Source organism: Phyllobates terribilis, unplaced genomic scaffold (assembly GCF_046119375.1).
Source record: "Phyllobates terribilis strain yellow unplaced genomic scaffold, ASM4611937v1 Scaffold_268__1_contigs__length_2594270, whole genome shotgun sequence".
NCBI lineage: Eukaryota > Metazoa > Chordata > Amphibia > Anura > Dendrobatidae > Phyllobates > Phyllobates terribilis.
Genome location: NW_027363028.1, coordinates 452,421 through 467,713, shown reverse-complemented (window position 1 = coordinate 467,713; position 15,293 = coordinate 452,421).

Genomic DNA, 15,293 nt, shown 5'->3' with positions numbered 1-15,293 from the left:
CTGACCAGAAGTCCACGAGCGCCGCCGGCTGCGCATGCGCACCCACCGAGCGTGACACAGGAGATGGAGAATGAGCGATGCACCCAGTAGCGGAGTACAAAAGAGGCGGGGCTAGTAAGGTCAGAAAACGAAACAGTCTTCATCCTATTCCCAATGAAAGGGAAGAGATTGGTGTCTACCCTATTTTCTCTTCTGTTTTCAGTCCATATGTTTATGTATATAAATATATATATGTGTATATATGTCTTTTAGCTACAGCAATGTAACCTATGATTAAGAACCCCTGTTTGGTTGGAAACGCGTAAGGTCTGCCTTACATATGGCGCTTTTTTAATGGAACTAATAAAATGGACGTTTTAACTTCACATCTCTTGTGATGGATACGGAGAAGGTGCTGGAGTTTACTTCTAGTATGTGATACTGTGCGGGCACCATATTGCTGCAGGCAATTTTGTTTTTCCTCCAACAATATGGCACCGCCGGCCGCGCTTGCGCAATGGCATCTATCGGCAAATGAGAGACGCTATTGCGCTTGCGTAGGCGCCATTTTCATGCATATAAATGTCAGACTTGGATATACCCAATTGCATATGCATTATTTAAAATAGGGGGCAGGTCACTGAACGCACAGTGACCTATCAGAAAGCAGACAAATGAATACACAAGCAGATCACCAAGATAAAGCCCCTCCCCAAATGCCCGCCCCAGAGCACGAGCATATCATTATCTCAGAAATGAATATAAAGATTAACCCCTTAAGCCCCGCGGGTGGTTTGCACGTTAATGACCGGGCCAATTTTTACAATTCTGACCACTGTCACTTTATGAGGTAATTACTCTGGAACGCTTCAACGGATCCCCCTGATTCTGAGATTGTTTTTTCGTGACATATTGTACTTCATGATTGTGGAAAAATTTCTTCGATATCACTTGCGTTTATTTGTGAAAAAAACGGAAATTTGGCGAAAATTTTGAAAATTTTGCGATTTTCAAAATTTGAATTTTTAAGCCCTGAAATCAGAGCGATATGTCACACAAAAGAGTTAATAAATAACATTTCCCACATGTCTACTTTACATCAGCACAATTTTGGAACCAAAATTTTTTTTTGTTAGGGAGCTATAAGGGTTAAAAGTTGACCAGCGATTTCTCATTTTTCCAACAAAATTTACAAAACCATTTTTTTAGGGACCACATCACATTTGAAGTCACTTTGAGAGGTCTTTATGACAGAAAATACCCAAAAGTGACACCATTCTAAAAACTGCACCCCTCAAGGTGCTCAAAACCACATTCAAGAACTTTATTAACCCTTCAGGTGCTTCACAAGAATTTTTTGAATGTGGAAGAAAAAAATGAACATTTAACTTTTTTCACAAAAATGTTACTTTAGACCCAATTTTTTTTATTTTCACAGGGGTAACAAGAAAAAATGGACCCCAAAATTTGTTGTGCAATTTCCCCTGGGCACGCAGATACCCAATATTTGGGGAAGAAACACTGTTTGGGCGCACGGCAGGGCTCGGAAGGGAAGGAGCGCCATTTGACTTTTTGATTGTAAAATTTGCTTGAATAATTAGCGGACACCATGTTCTGTTTGGAGAGCCCCTGTGTGCCCAAACTTTGGAGCTCCCCCACAAGTGACCCCATTTTGGAAACTAGACCCCCCAAGGCACCTTTCTAGATGCATAGTGAGCACTTGGAACCCCCAGGTGCTTCACAAATTGATTCGTAAAAATGAAAAAGTGAAAAAAAAAACACTTTTTCATTTTTACAAATCAATTTGTGAAGCACCTAGGGGTTCCAAGTGCTCACTATGCATCTAGATAGGTGCCTTGGGGGGTCTAGTTTCCAAAATGTGGTCACTTGTGCGGGAGCTCCAATGTTTGGGCACACAGGGACTCTCTAAATGCAACATGGTATCCGCTAACAAATTAAATGGAAAATCGGCTCAAATTGTTAGCGGACACCACATTGCGTTTGGAGAGCCCCTCTGTGCCCAAACTTTGGAGCTCCCCCACAAGTGACCCCATTTTGGAAACTAGACCCCCCAAGGCACCTTTCTAGATGCATAGTGAGCACTTGGAACCCCCAGGTGCTTCACAAATTGATTTGTAAAAATGAAAAAGTGAAAAAAAAAACACTTTTTCATTTTTACGAATCAATTTGTGAAGCACCTAGGGGTTCCAAGTGCTCACTATGCATCTAGATAGGTGCCTTGGGGGGTCTAGTTTCCAAAATGGGGTCACTTGTGGGGGAGCTCCAATGTTTGGGCACACAGGGACAATTTGAGCCGACAATTTGTTAGCGGATATCATGTTGCATTTGGAGAGTCCCTGTGTGCCCAAACATTGGAGCTCCCCCACAAGTGACCCCATTTTGGAAACTATACCCCTCAAGGATTTTATTAAGGTGTATAGTGAACATTTTGAACCCAGAGGTACGGCACAGAATTTGTTTACATTAGGTCATCATATTGAATAAGTTGTCATTATTCTTGAGCGTAAGTGCTCGCTACTTGAGTTTGCATCGGGTACTCAGGTATGCACCATGTACAGCGTGTGCTTGAGTGACATGCTCGAGTCCCTGCTCCGCATGTTTCACGGTTATTAGGCACCCAAAAAAAAACATGCGGGGATCACTCGTGCATGGCAGGCAATCCCCGTAAAGTTTTTTGGCCGCGAAGCATATGGGGCAGAGACTCGAGCATGTCACTCAAATACCCACGATACTCAATGCATACCAGAGCACCCGATGCAAACTCAAGTAGCGAGCACTTGCTCTCAACACTAGTCACCATATCGTCATCTTTTTTTCTTACTTTTGAAAAAAATCCCAACCCCAGCCCTATCCCTAGCACAACCCTAGCCCTAGCACTACCCTAGCCCCAGCACAACCCTAGCCCCAAACCCAGCCCTAACCCTAGCCCAATCCTAACCCAAGAGTTTATTTTTGACGCCGTTCCTTGTGCGGTATAAGTGATTAGACGACTTTATTCTTCGGGTCGGTGTGATTACAGCAATGCCAGAATCATATGGGGTTTTTATGACTGACAGCTGTCACACACTAAAAGACGCATTTTTTGTAAAATCTAGTTTTTGCATCGCCATATTTTGAGAGCTATAATTTTTCCAGATTTTGGCAGACAGTCATGTGACGGCTCGTTTTTTGCGGGATGACTTGACGTTGTTATTGGTGCCATTTTCAGGCACGTGACATTTTTTGATCGCTTTCTATTCCGATTTTTGGGAGGCAGAATAAACAAAAACCAACAATTCAGGAATTGTTTTTTTTTTTTTTTTTTTTAATTCTGTTCCGCGTGTGGTAAAATTGATGAGGGAGCTTTATTCTTCGGGTCAGTACGTTTACAGCGGTACCACATTTGTATAATTTTTCTATGTTTTGGCGCTTATACACAATAAAAGCTATTTTATAGAAAAAAATATTTTTTAGCATCGCTTTATTCTGAGAGCTGAAACTTTTTTATTTTTCGGCTGATGGAGCTGTATGGCGGCTTGTTTTTTGTGGGACGACATGACGTTTTCAGCGGTATCATTTTTATTTATATGCGTCTTTTTGATCGCGTGTTATTCCACTTTTTGTTTGGCGGTATGGTGATAAAGCATTGTTTTTTGCTGCGTTTTTTTTTTTTTTTTTTTTACCGTGTTCACTGAAGGGGTTAACTAGTGGGACAGTTTTATAGGTCAGGCTGTTCCGGACGCGGCGATACCAAATATGTGTACTTTTATTGTTTTTTTTTTATTTTTTTTATAATAATATTTATTGATGGGTACATTATATTTTTATTTTTGGTGTATTATTTTTTTTATTTTTTCATAATATTTTTGCACATTTTTTTTTTTTTTCCACTTTCAGACAGTTTGTACACCTTATTACTTTGTCCCACTCTGGGACTTTCACTTTTTTTTTTCTGATCGCCTGCATGGCATAGGAATGGAGCACCATCCCTATGCCATGCAGGCTGTCAGAAGTGCACAGTGTTAAGATTGCTTGGAGATGCACTGCGCATGTCCAAGCAATCTTCCTGCTCTCTGGTGACCCGGATGTTGTCATGACGACATCGGGTCGTCATGGCAACACCCAGGAAGCCGCTGCAGTCTGCGCTGGAAGCCGGAAGAGGAGGTGAGTATCGCCGATCACCTCCCCTTGCCCCCGCAATGCCGCGATCGATTTCGATCGACTTCGATCACAGCATAGCGGGGGTTAATGTGCTGGGAGCGGTGCAGGACCGCTCCCTGCACATAGTACCGGGTGTCAGCTGTGACAATCAGCTGACACCCGGCGGCGATCGCGCCCGCACAGCCTGTGTGCGTGCGCGATCGCCATGACGTACTAATACGGGTCTGGCTCTTAAGTCCCAGGGCACAGACGCGTATTAGTACGTCAAATGTTATTAAGGGGTTAAACAAGAACCACTGGATGGATTTCATCAACAAAGGTGTCATGTCAATCAGTGTAATGTCGCCCACCTGACAGTGTATGTACTTTAGTTTGCACAATCCTGCGCTTTAAGTGAGGCAGCCACACATAGAACTAATCATATATAAATACAGACGTATAAACCTGCTGCCAATCTATTGTGAGTATATGTGATCTCATATTAGCTCTGGAGCGATGATAAACCCTTATGTACAATATGTGACTCCATATTATTGTACATTAGCTTAAATAATTTCAATTTCAGCTAAATAAAATGCCAAATTTGGTATTGATTTATTATTTCTAATACATGCTACATCAATTTGATTGAAATACTCAGTGACTGTGTGTAGAAGCATAAGGAGGAGCACAATTACGATAATATAGTACATTTTTATATATTTTCAGGTTTTTTTGTGTTTTATAAGAATTCTTAGTGACGACATTTACTCACTATATGGCATCAAAATACACAAGACCGGTAATCTAACAATAGACCGCAATGCATACAGAACAGAGGTTTATACAATGATTCAAAATCAGCGAGATAAGAAAAACCTATTAGAAGAACATGTGTGGAAGCCGCACGCTAACAATCGCTGGGTATCTAAGGTGGAGACAAGCTGGCGTGTCAGCCATATGCTGCGGAAGGAGAACAGATCATTCGGGGGGAGACAGACTTTACAGTAAACTTGCATACAGCCCCGATAAAGAACTTTTCCATAGGTGAAGACCCGAGGCCGCAGTGTCTCAAGGCAGGTGGAGAGACTAATGGAGGCTCTAATCCTGGTTATCAAGAGATGGAGAAACAGCAAATGCTGATAAGAAGTGTGAGAGGAAGAGGAGGGTGCAGATGGAGATGTAATAGAAAAGCATGGTGTCCCTTCTCAGATTTACACCATGCGGTACCCCGGTGTTTCGCTGACAGACCACCATGCCTCTCTGGTTCTCAGTATCTTCTCCGTATCACCACCTCTAAGGGGTTTATGTGTTTTATCAATTGCATAAATGATTAATGTGCCGAGATGACTTTGATGTTCCTGTATAAAATGTTTGGAGATTTGTGATATGTTTCTCTTTGCACCTTTGTTCTCGATATCATTAATATGTTCTCTGATTCCAGCCTGTAACCAGCGTTTTGTGCTGCCGACATATTGTAGATTGCCGGCCGTGCGTCCATCTTGTATATTACACTGCTCATGTTGCAATTAAGAAACGTTTTGATCTAATCGGTGTTTTTGTTACTTGAGTCAGTAACATTCTGACATTTGTGGGAGTATTTGCATGTTTTGCCGGATGTTGTTCCACACTTGAAAAAACCCTTTAAGTGTAGAAAACTAGAGGAAGCAGCTTGTGTAGTTGTCAAAAAACTAAGAGGCTCGATCCAAACATGGTGCTTTTCTGGATACTACTCTGCACCCACCTTTGATTATTTTAGCTATATCTGGGTCCTCCTTCAAAATGGATAAATTATTATAATTGATTCTTTTAATTGTGAAAACTGACTGCTGTACACTGTGTGCAGAATTATTAGGCAAATTAGTATTTTGATCACTTCGATACTTTTTATACATGTTGTCCTACTCCAAGCTGCATAGGCTTGAGAGCCAACTAACAATTAAGTAAATCTGGTGATGTGCATCTCTGTAATGAGGAGGGGTGTTGACTAATGACATCAACACCCTATATAAGGTGTGCTTAATTATTAGGCAACTTCTTTTCCTTTGGCAAAATGGGTCAGAAGAGAGATTTGACGGGCTCTGAAAAGTCCAAAATTGTGTGATGTCTTGCAGAGGGATGCAGCAGTCTTGAAATTTCCAAATTTTTGAAGCGTGATCACTGAACAATCAAGCGTTTCATGGCAAATATCCCACAGGGTCGCAAGAAGTGTGTTGGCCAAAAAAGGCGCAAAATAACTGCCCATGAATTGAGGAAGCTGCCAAGATGCCATTCGCCCCCAGTTTTGCCATATTTCAGAGCTGCAATGTTACTGGAGTATCAAAAAGCACAAGGTGTGCGATACTCAGGGACATGGACAAGGTAAGGAAGGCTGAAAAACGACCACCTTTGAACAAGAAACATAAGATAAAACGTCAAGAATGGGCCAAGAAATATTTTAAGACTGATTTTTCAAAGGTTTTATGGACTGATGAAATGAGAGTGACTCTTGATGGGCCAGATGTATGGGCCAGAGGCTGGATCAGTAAAGGGCAGAGAGCTCCACTCCGACTCAGACGCCAGCAAGGTGGAGGTGGGGTACTGGTATGGGCTGGTATCATCAAAGATGAACTTGTGGGACCTTTTCGGGTTGAGGATGGAGGGAAGCTCAACTCCCAGACCTACTGCCAGTTTCTGGAAGACAACTTCTTCAAGCAATGGTACAGGAAGAAGTTGGTATCGTTCAAGAAAAACATGATTTTCATGCAGGACAATGCTCCATCACATGCATCCAACTACTCCACAGTGTGGCTGGCCAGTAAAGGTCTAAAAGAAGAAAAAATAATGACATGGGCCCCCTTGTTCACCTGATCTGAACCCCATAGAGAACCTGTGGTCCATCATAAAATGTGAGATCTACAGGGAGGGAAAACAGTACACATCTGGGAACAGTGTCTGGGAGGCTGTGGTGGCTGCTGTACGCAATGTTGATCGAAAACAGATCAAGCAACTGACAATCTATGGATGGAGGCTGCTGAGGGTCATCATAAAGAAAGGTGGCTATACTGATCACTATTTTTTTTGGTTTTTGTTTTTGCATGTCAGAAATGTTTATTTCTAAATTTTGTGCACTGATATTGGTTTACCTGGTGAAAATAAAGAAGTGAGATGGGATTATATTTGTTTTTTATTAAGTTGCCTAATAATTCTGCACAGTAATAGTTACCTGCACAAACAGATATCCTCCTAAGGTAGCCAAATCTTAAAAAAAAACACTCCAACTTCCAAAAATATTAAGCTTTGATATTTATGAGTCTTTTGGGTTGATTGAGAACATAGTTTTTGATCAATAATAAAAATAATCCTCTAAAATACAACTTGCCTAATAATTCTGCACACAGTGTATTGCAGGACAAGTGTAGCGGGGACGTCCTTTTGATCGAATTGATTAGATTTGTGTTTGAACCGGGTTTTGTCCTCAACTATTTTTTCGGCTCTATTTAGCCTCCAATTGCTATAACCTCTCGGATTGTATATTTCTGATATTTCTTCTCTTATATAGCCACTTTCCATGCTACAATTACGTTTTGCCCGGATCATCTCCCCTACAGGTACACCTCTAGTTGTATGTTTTGGGTGATGACTCTTTGCATGCAGGATTGTATTACCTGCTATACTTTTTCTGAAAGTTGAGGTGATCATAGTTTTAGAGGGAATGCCAACCAGATTTACTTTCCAATCATTTTTATTGAATTTTATCATAATACGAACACGAACGCAAACAAGGTTCGGAAAGGGGAAAGGGAATGAGGAAGGAGGGTGAACAAGTGATTTAGCACAATTTATCCAAAACAAAACAAATTAAAGGAAAGATACAACTTACAATGACACAATGGAGGAATGTAAGTCAATTTGTGTTTTCTATAACAATAACAAAGCATAAACTCTGAAAAAGACAGAAGAAACCTCTGCAGGAAGGTTTTAAATGTGAAGAAATATATGATTTCTGTGAACTTCTCTTAGTCAGGGAATTTTTTAGACCATAAGGACCGTTTTTTTGAATTCCTTGTTGAACCATTAATGCTTGATGCGTATCTTATCTCGTATGATTTGTGAAGTGAAATCCTGCCTAATATTTCAAAGAAACGGGGGAGTTCTGTTTTTTTCCAATTAAATGCAATGGAGTTTTTAATTACCAAACAAATATGAATGATGAGAAATCTGGTTTGTGAAGTCAAAGATTCCAATTCTAGAGATAGAAGGGCTTTTTGGGGTGTAGACTGTTAATTAATTTTGACGTTTGTGCCCAGATTTTCCTGATTTTTGGGCATTCCCAGAAAATATGAAGCAGATCTCCATGCTGTCCACAGTTCCTCCAGCATAGAGGAGAGTTGTTAGGGTCAATATGTGAGAGTCTTGAGGGAGTATAATACCAATGTGATAAGATTTTATTAAAATCCCTCATGCAGCCCCATGCAAATATTTGAGGCCTATGATGAGCATAGGGCATTTTCCCACATTTCTAGTGTAAAAGATACGCTGAGGTCCGCTTCCCACCTTTTCATAAATGTAGTTTTAGTTGACAGGTCATCCTTGTTGAAGCAACTATAAATGTACTTCAAACTCCAAAAAATGTTGTGGTTTATGTTGCAGAGTAGATTCGTTGAAGCTTCTGATAATGATCTTTTATTAGAGAGAAATAGCATAATCAGATCTTTTGTCATTGAGTAATAAAGGAAATCACTTGATGCCAATTTAAATTTAGATTTAAGTTCTATGAAGGGGATAAAGTTAGTACCGTCATAAATGTCTTTAATTTTGTTTATACCGATGGATGACCAATGTTGGGGGAACGGGTGTTTATATATTGCTGCGATAAGCGAAAGAGGGAAGTTCGTAGAGTTGTTAGAATTATTTTTATTTCTTTTAAGATTAGAAAGCTTTTCCCAGGCGAACAAAGCTGCTTGGAAAATAGGGTGAGATGAAACGATTGAGATTTCTTAATGCCAACCAGATTTAAATCTAAAAAATCTGTGTGTGTCCATTCTTGATGGAAAGTAAACCTTAAGTTAAATGGTTGCAATTGAAATAATCAAATTTTGTACAGCAGATACATCAGAATTCCATATGATGATCATATCATCGATGTATCTGCCATACCACCATATAAAGTCTCTATATGGATTGTCCACGCTGTATACATACGACTCCTCCCACCAGCTCATAACTAAGTTTGCTAAATAGGGGGAGTATTTTGCCCCCATTGAAACTCCATTGATTTACATGAAATATGTTTCATTAAACAAAAAATATTTTTTTTTATGAGCAAATGTTCAACATCCAAAACAAATAATTGTAAATCTGCTGAGAAATTACTGTGTTTTTTCATGTGAAAAGTGAAAATTTAGAGCATGAAGAGCTATTTTGTGGGGGATCGATGTATACAGTGAGACCACATCTGAGACTATCCAAGAAAAATTTGTTTGCCGTGTGATTCCACTCATGGCCTGCAACATGTCATTACTATCCTGAAGGAAACCAGGTGCCCTCTGGACGAGGGGCTGGAAGAGCCGGTCAACCCACTCCTCCAGAGAGCCAATGCCAGACACGATTGGTCTCATGGGGGAAGGATTTATTTCTTTGTGGGTTTTGGGCAGAGCATACAATATTGGCATGACAGGATTTTCTATTTTGAGATACTCCATTTCTTTCTTTGAAAAAAACCCTAAACTGAAACCTTGTTCCAACAAAGTAAAAAGTTTAGTTTTAACAGACTGAGTTGGATTACCTGATAAACGCCTGTACACATTATTGTCAAACAGCATATCTTCAACCCAGTTCACATAATCCTTTTATCCGTGACAACCACTGATCCTCCTATGTCTGAGATTTTGATAAGTTGTTCTTGGTTCGGAGTTGTTGTAAGGCGCACTGTAAACTGGGTTGGATATTGCTTGTATAAATTCATCCATCTTGGAACTTTTCAGAAAGCGTCTTCAGCTCTGATTCTCTTATTTTGTAATTGATCCATAGCTGATTTTGCGTTTTTGTACTGGATATAAATTTGGATTTGGTACATTGATGACATCTTGATGAGATTATCAGCAGTACTGTTATGAGTATTTTCTTTTTCCAAGCAGAACAGTGAAAGTTGCTCCGTAAAGCGTAATGACCTGAAGGCGTTTTCTGGATGCAATTCACCACAATGTACATTAATTCGATCATTGTCAGAATGATTTCTAAGAGGGATATTCCTGATGAATTTGTTGACATCACAATTGTGCACAAAAAAGATTGAAATTGTAAGTGGGTACAAAGTTCTCACCATATGACGAGTCTGTGTCGGTCGTCAGATGAGGCTGTAGTAGATAAGTTACAGGGAATCTGTCACCCCTGGCACTTATCTGACCTCTAATATGGGCATACAGGTGATATAAGTGTAAATCTACACCTACCTGTATATCCCATATAGAGGTCTTGTTGCTATGAAATGTTTTTTTTTATTCCTACAAGTTTGATGCGTTCCTGTCCCCAGGCCCGCAAGAAATCCCGCCTCCTGCGTGAATTACAATGTTTCCCCCCTCCCCTGCACGTCAGTGCCTTGTGACGTGCTGTTGCCGCGGCCAAATCCCGCGCCTGCGCACTTCTCCTTTTACCCAAGGCGCACTTCTTCCTGCCGTCTATGTTCATTGGACTGGAAGAATCTTGTGCGCAGGCGCCAGGAAGTCAGAGCGATACCAAATATGTGTCGTTTATTTTATTTTTTTTTTCATAATATTAATTTATAAGTACAATATATATTTTTATTTTTAAAAAAATATTTTTTTCAACTTTTTTTTTTACTTCTTTACTTTGTCCCACTGTAGGACTTTCACTTTCTACAGTCTGATCGCAGTTACCTATAATATAACCGGGGATGCATGTCTCTGTCTGAAGCCTTGATAGACTGCGCATGCGTGACGCGCAGTCTGGCTCCAGACAGAAGCATGCATGGAGCCGTTACAGGTAAGAGTATATGGCGCCGGAGATCGCGGTATGCGTAGAAACTGAACGCGTACCGCGATCTCCGACGCTATACTTACATACTTACCTGACCAGGAGGAGCGTTGCCGCGGCGCCTCTCTTTGCCGTAGACCGGGGCAGGAGTGAGGCGTCGGATAAGCGCATGCGCATAGCGTTATCCGGCGCCATTTTACTGAAGACACATTTGCAGTGTGTCTTCATAAAAATGACGCCAGACAGTGCGGTGCTCCGGCGCCGCACTCCTCCCCCGGCCTCCAGCAGAACAGGACGCAGCAGCGCTGGAGCACAGAGAAGAAAGGTGAGTATAACTGTTTATTTTTTTTGTATGTGTGTACAGTGTGAAAGGGATGAGGTGGCCACACATACCAGGATTGTGGGGTGAGGGGACCAAGCATACCAAGATTGGGGGGTGAGGGGACCATGCATACCAGGATTGGGGGGAGAGGGGTACCACACATACCAGGATTGGGGATGAGGGGTGCCACGCATACCAGGATTGGGGATGAGGGGTGCCACGCATACCAGGATTGGGGATGAGGGGTGCCACGCATACCAGGATTGGGGATGAGGGGTTCCATGCATACCAGGATTGGGGATGAGGGGTGCCATGCATACCGGGATTGGGCATGAGGGGTGCCATGCATACCAGGATTGGGGATGAGGGGTGCCATGCATACCGGGATTGGGGATGAGAGGGGCCATGCATACCAGGATAGGGATGAGGAGTGCCATGCATACCAGGATTTGGATGAGGGGCCATGCATACCAGGATTTGGATGAGGGGCCATGCATACCAGGTTTGGGATGAGGGGTGCCATGCATACCAGGATGTGGGTGAGGGGTGCCATGCATACCAGGATAGGGATGAGGGATGGGGTACCATGCATACCAGGATAGGGATGAGAAGTACCACACATACCAGGATTGGGGATGAGAGGTGCCACGCATACCAGGATTGGGGATGAAGGGTGCCACGTATACCAGGATTGGGGGTGAGGGATGCCATGCATACTAGGATTGGGGGTGAGGGATGCCATGCATACCAGGATTGGGGGTGAGAGGTGCTATGTATACCAGGATTGGAGGTGAGGGGTGCCATGCATACCAGGATTGGGGGTGAGGGGTGCCATGCATCCCAGGATTGGGGGTGAGGGGTGCCATGCATCCCAGGATGGGGATGAGGGGTGCCATGCATACCAGGATTGGGGGTGAGGGGTGCCATGCATCCCAGGATGGGGATGAGGGGTGCCATGCATACCAGGATAGGATGGTGGGGACAGGATGGGGGCAGCACAAATACCAGGAGGGGAGCAGCACATACCAGCATGGGAGACCATATACCAATAAAAATGCTCGCCACCTGGGCGTAGAATGGGTTCAATAGCTAGTAAGATATAGCAGTGCAGGATCACTGTTATACCTTGTAACCTGTCAGCCCTGCAGACACAAGCTAGTTTGACCATGCACTATGCATGATCAAACTAGCTTGCAAGTATCTGATCACCCGGATGTTGTCATGACGAAATCGGGTCACCATGGCAACGATCGAGACCCCGCGATGACATCACGGTGTCTCCAATCCAAGGTAAGAAGGGCTGTTTTTCCTCTCCCTTCTCCCGAAGTGCTACGATCTACTTCAGTCACAGCATTTCGTGGTTTAATGTGCTGGGAACAGTGCGGGACCACTCTTGGCACTGAGTACCAGGTGTCAGCTGTCAGAATCAGTTGACACCCGACGGCAATGATGTCCGCACAGCCTCTGTGCGGGTGCAATCGCCTGTACATAATAGTATGTATCTGGTCCATAAGGCCCAGGGCACAGGGACGTATTATTACTGACCACGTCATAAAGGGTTTGATGACATCACAGTGTCCTATTGAAGGTTCCTGAGATGGTATTTCTGTGCCTTTTTGTTTCGGTTGGTGTTTCCTTTTCTCCTGTGCTGTTTTTTCTTGTTTGTTTCTCTTGTAATAGGAGTTTTTTGGCTCCTGAATAGACTCCAGGTCGGAGTCCTCTGTTGCTCCAGCTGAGGTATCTGGCTCAGAGGAACTAAAGGTGACCTTGTTAGTTGTACGATGCATATTGGGACTATATTTATGGTTTCTGAGGATGGATCTAGGGGATTTGCCGGTTTTGTCCCACATTCCCCACTCATAAACTTGATCTGTGATTTATTATGGGAATCATGTTCTAGTTTTCGTTGTATAATTTCCATGATTTTCTCTTCTGCTTTGCTAATTTTAGCATTGCTTTTATTAATGAAATCTTCAAAGTGGTATTTTATCCCAAAGTCTTTCTTCCAGTGATAATCCCAATAAATTCTTTCAGCAATCATGGCTTGATCTGACCGGCTGTTATAAATGTGGAGCGCACCGCTGCAAGGCTTGTGACTACGCCCAGAAATCTAAATCATTTATCCTCTTAGCGCCCGAGACAATTTTCACCTTAATGACCAGGCAGAGTTTTTGAAATCTGAACATCGTCACTTTACGTGGTAATAACTCTGGAACGCTTCAGCGGATCCCAGTGAATCTGAGTTTTTCGTGACACATTTTACTTTATGCTAATGGTAAATTTAAGTCCATATTTTTTGCATTTATTTGTGAAAATATCCGAATTTGAGACAATTTTGAAAATGTTCCAACTTACAATTTTTATATCCTTAAGCCATTTAGTCCTGCTGTACTAAATAATTAATACATAACATTTCCCATGTGTCTACTTTACATCTGCATCATTTTTCTAATGTCATTTCATTTTGTTGGGATATTAGAAGGGTTAAAGGTTTAGCAGCAATTTCTAATATTTTCAAGAAATTTCCAAAACCTGTATCTTTAAGGATCTATTTAGATATAAATGGACTTTGAGGGGCTTATTTATCTGAAACTCCCCGAAAGTGATACCATTTTAAAAACCGCACCCCTCAAATGCTTCAAAATTGCTGTCAGGAAACTTTTTTAACCCTTCAGGTGCTACACAGGATTTAATGCAAAGTGGAATTAAAAACTATAAATTTAAATCTTGCTTGTAAAATGTTGCTTTAGCCCCACTTTTTCACTTTCCAAGGGATAGCATGATAAAATGGACCCCAAAGTTTGTTATTCAGTTTCTTCTAAACGCACTGATACCCCCATATGTGGTCAGAAACCTCTGTTTGGAAGGGAAGGAGCCCTATTTGAATTTTGGAACACAAATTTGGGTGAAATAAATTGTGGGCATCATGTCGAATTTGCAGGGCGCTCAAAGAGCAGAAACCCCCCACAAGCACAAGTTACTCCATTTTGGAGACTACACACCTCAAGGATTTTATCCAGGGGTATAGTGAGAATTTTGAACCCACAGGTACTACACAGAATTTGATAACATTAGGTCGTCATATTGAAAATTTTCATTTCTTTCACAAAAATGTTATTTTAGCCCCAAATTTATAAATTTCACAATGGATATTAGGAAAAAACGGACCCCATAATTTGTAACTCGATTTCTACTGAACACGATGATACCCTATATGGGGTAAAAAACGTCTGTTTGGGCACATGGCTGGGCTAGAACAGGAAAGCAAACTATTTGTCTGGAATAAATTGAGAATGCCATGTCGCATTTGTAGAGACCCCGACATGCGAGAACAACAGAAACCCCCCCACAAGAGACCCCTCAATGAATTCATCTACGAGTGTACTGACCATTTTTAACCTGCAAGTGATATATGAAACTTTACAACATTTAGATGTGAGAACAAAAAACAAAAATGTTTCCACTAAAATACTGTTTTAGCACCAAATTTATAACTTACATGAGGCGTAATGGGGGAAACTGGACCCTACAATTTCTCCCGAATGTGGCAGTACCCCATATGTGGTTGTACACTTCTGTTTGAGCACACAGCAGGGATCGGATGGGAAGGAGTGCTACTTGGCTTTTAACCCCTTTCTGACATTGTCAGTAGTGTTGATCAAACATGTATTGTTAACCCTTTTGGCGAGCAGGCTCGGGTACTCGCCAAGTATTTGCGGTGTGTTCTGCATCTTTGTAAGTGGCGCCGCAGCTGCATGTGTCTCGGTTGTTAAACAGCTGTGACACATGCAGAGATTTCCTGTTTGTTCGGCAATCCCTGCATGTGTCACAGCTGTTTATCAGCCGAGACACATGCAGCCGCGTGTGTAATAATACG